General features: G+C 40.4%; 1 non-coding gene across 1 annotated transcript; it reads left to right on the forward strand.

Moving 5' to 3' along the window:
• The first annotated feature begins 749 nt into the window (after positions 1 to 749).
• Positions 750 to 804, forward strand: LOC139540566 (U7 small nuclear RNA). The gene has a single exon (XR_011668228.1). It is a non-coding gene; the product is annotated as a U7 small nuclear RNA (small nuclear RNA).
• The last annotated feature ends 3,391 nt before the right edge of the window (positions 805 to 4,195 follow it).

Consider the following 4,195-nt stretch of genomic DNA (forward strand, 5'->3'; position numbering starts at 1 on the left):
GATGTCAAGGAAGGGAACCGCTGGACTACACCTACATAGCCCCACTCTTAATGAGACCAATTCTAATGAAGCTGAATGTTAATGGATAGGTCCAACCAGGAGAGGCCTGAGGAGAGCAGCTGGCTTCTCCACAGTGAGACAGACAGGCCATGCTGCACGACTGTCTGCCTTGCACCTTAGTAAGTACGGTAGTTATAGGAAACTAACAAATGATGCAGTATACTGTAGAATACTATACTACACACTGTAGTATCCATTGATCATGTGTAGTACTTACTATAGAATTGTGTTGGATACTGTAGAATACTATAGCAAATACTACAGTATTATTCACACAAAAATTGGTTGTAAATACTACAGTATTATTCCATTTTTTTTTTAAATAAGTACTTCGGTGTCTGTGAAAACACTACAGTATTTAATTGGCCTATACTCTGCCAATTCCCCTCCCCATGTACCAATTTGTGCCACCCATAAGTGAGAAACCTATATGCCAAGTATAGACCATATATTGTGTTCCCTACGGGTTATAGAAAATACCCATTCAGACTCCAGTCCTACCTCCCTACAGGTCAGAGGATGTTGGTGGCACCTTAATTGGGGGGGATGGGCTCATGGCAGTGGCTGGAGCGGAATAAGTGGAATGGTATCAAATGGTTTCCATGTGTTTGATAACATCCCATTCGCTCTGTTCCGGCCATTATTATGAGCCGTTCTCCCCTCAGCAGCCTCCGCTGTTACAGATTATGGACAATTTGCTCTTTTAGTATTTCTCCAGTAGGTTTCCTCAAGGAGAAAGCCTCCACTTCTATGTCTAAAATAATTCAACAAAAAGCCATAGTAAATACTACAGTAATGTAAATAAAAACACAAGAGTAAATACTACAGTCTATAACCTGTAGGGAACACAATATATGGTCTATACTTGGCATGCTAATTAAATACTGTAGTGTTTTTGCAGATACTGTAATATTATTATTATTTTTACATGTGAATAATACTGTATAATTTACAACAACAAAAATTGTGAATAATACTGTAGTATACTACAGTCCTCAAAATACTACAGTAATTACTATAGCATATACTATAGTGAAATGTAAATGCTACAGTATACTACAGTGAATACTACAGTATGGTCTGCAAAAACACTACAGTGAATACTATAGTATTTATATCATAGTATACTATAGTATTTATTCATGTTGGTAGGACATTAAAACTTTACCACTCTGGCGGCTTGACTTCCATTACTTTTAATGGTTTTAATGAGCTGGACTCATTGGCTTGTTTTGGCTTTTTTTTTACAACTTTTCTTTCTATTGCCTCTGGGTCCTCTATTGTGGGCTATTGGCGTTGAGGTCCTGGCCATGGAAATCAGCTGGATTTCCACCTGTCCGTGTGACAACTTATCACATTGTTGGGACACAAATTGCATGACCAATAGAAATGTTGGTTGTTTGGAGATCAATAAAATGTAGGATGTCTCTAGAATGTAGTTTCTGTCGTCTGAATTGCTTAGTTAGGGAGAAATGACCATGATGTTGTTTCCAAATAGCAAAAGACGTGTCTGCACCTGTACTCTGTACTTTCGTACAATAGCCTTGTGGGTAAAAAAAAAATAGATATGATCTCAATTAAGAAGTATTGTTTCACCTTTTTGGGAGTTGTGTGTCAATCATCATTCTTACTAGTTACTGTAATTACTCTATTTATTTTGGCCCACCAGTATTCCTTTACAACAAACAACACTTCCCACTTCACTCCTGAGCATTTGGAGTCAGTTTGGATCTCTCAGCACGTTACTGCCTCCCCATCCATATTCATAGGCCCACTTTGAATGACAGCAATTGAAGGGAAAGGACCGTGAAACTCATCCTGTTATCCTAGTTTTTACGATGCCTGAGAGGAGTGTGTGTTACTGATCTAAAATTGAATATCATAATTCCTCCAACAAGGCCCTGGTTCAGCCGTCACAGAGCCCAGAAGAGGCCAGGGCTCATTCTACGCTCTACCAATGCAGTATTGTAATAGCTTTAACAGTTGTCAGCCCCGCGTGATAATTTACAGTCTCATGCCTCCATCTGTGGTACAGAAGATGCACATCGCTTCAGTAAAGCACCCCACCTATACGAGATGCATCTCGGGAAATATATATTAGAAAACGTGGCATTAAAATTCATGAGTGAGATTTGGGTTTAATTCATGCAGTGTGCGCCGGAGCTGTATATTTACATGCTTCAGCGTTTATAAAGCGTCCGAGTGTGAGTTGGAACAGATAGAGATGACATATAATGAGGATTTAACTAGGAGGCTCAGAGAAATTGGTTTCATAAAGTGCAGGGGATATTTGATTGGATGTCTTCTACAATTTATGTACCCGCTGTGTTACTTTCACTGGATCCACCAGACTATAGCCTCTGAAGCAGTCCGTTTCCAATGCGAGCTACACTGTTTGCGCTCTAGAGAGCTTTTGTAAATGTGTAAATACTTTTCAGCTTAATCCATCTTTTAGAAAATCGCTTTCTCAGTTCTCAGTTCCCATTTTCTGACCATTTAATTGTATAGGCTACATATTCCATGGATTTAACTATTTCCTTCAAAAAATGCTTTCAACTTTAGCTTGCTTTGGATTCATCACAGGAAATGCAGTATTCAGTGCAGTGATGTGTAGTACACTGATTTGAATATAATTAAATCAGGAATATGACTAATGTCTAGGCAGCTTCAGTTCTTTGATACCGGTATGTTTTAATGTTAGCTAATCATGCTGGGACCAAAGAAAGGGTTTATTATTTCCTAACTAAATATTGTATTAATGATTTCTCCAGAAAGGAGCATGCGCATTTACAGTATGCCAGTGAGTGGGCTATCTGGAAATACTAAGCATTCACTCACAGTGACGCATACAGCATCCACACACCTTTGTTCAACCATCGACCATCCTCTGTGACCTTCACCGCAAACGGTACATGTAAGCTCACGCTGTACAACAAACTGCCAACTCCACTGTGTACGACAGAACCTTGCACTTCCACGTAGACTGACAGACATATGCATCACAAAGACAAGTCATTATCAAATCTCTCCTGGCAGACCTGTTTCTCCTTTCCTTCTATGGGTAAATTGAGGCCATGTGTCGCATTTCTAACCTCATACCTTTGATAAACGTGCCCTGACAACGCTGATGATTAATGGAAGGGGAAAAGAATTGAATCAGGATTGAGAGAGACACGGGGCAAATGAATGACAGGCGACCAAATTAGGTTGTGTTCTAAATGACTTCTCCTCAAAATGATATTACCCGGCCTCCTTTTCAACACCACCGAGTAATCGTTTATTCAAGACCCCACCACACTAAATCCCCTTACAATCAGAAAGGGAGAGCGTACAGGTGTGTAATGCACAACATGGTGACAAGGTGATGGCAAGGCCAGGGAGCCACTGTGGTTGGATCGATACTTCATTTAGCCACCCAGGTTTAGTCTCTTGTTCCTGTATCACACTCAACATCAGCTGTATCAAACAAAAGAAACAGCTTTCTGGAAACACCTACCAAAACAATGGCTGTCATTTTCCCAGGAGGACAGACTGGGGGGATTAAAGATACCAAGGTGCCCGTGCAAACTCACACGCACACACTGCAGCGGTGGTCAGAACAAAGGTCGTTCGTAACAATTACAAGTAAGAGTAAAAGGAAATGGGGACAATGAATACCGTTTTATGGACACTGATTTGGTGGATGGAAAAAAGTGTCAGCATCCCTTCATGTCTATTTGGAATCATAAGCCTGTTCACTGAGGCTTCATTTACTGGATGGAAACAAAGCCGATATGGGAAACCTGGCTCCCATCAATACATCTGAAGTGGCATCCGCTTAGAAAGGCTACGGCTTTGAACACATATAAAACGACACAAGGAGTGTACCACAAGGTGAATACTAATTCCACCTGCATTTCACCATGCTAAATTGTGAACAACATCATCACAGCGTGTGAGGGAGCACACAGAATACTTAGTAGGATTACAGTACATTGATGAGGTTCCTTGATCAGGTAGGAAAAGGTACAGTTTGCGTTTGAAATGACATAAACTCTGCTCATGCAAAGTTTCGAGAGACCCGTGACATTGGGGTCATTGTTGTTTGATTTTGTGTATTGTTTCGTCTTCTCACAACAATGCAATTTCTCTGAGA

This window comes from Salvelinus alpinus, chromosome 15, assembly GCF_045679555.1.
Source record: "Salvelinus alpinus chromosome 15, SLU_Salpinus.1, whole genome shotgun sequence".
In the NCBI taxonomy this organism is placed as follows: domain Eukaryota; kingdom Metazoa; phylum Chordata; class Actinopteri; order Salmoniformes; family Salmonidae; genus Salvelinus; species Salvelinus alpinus.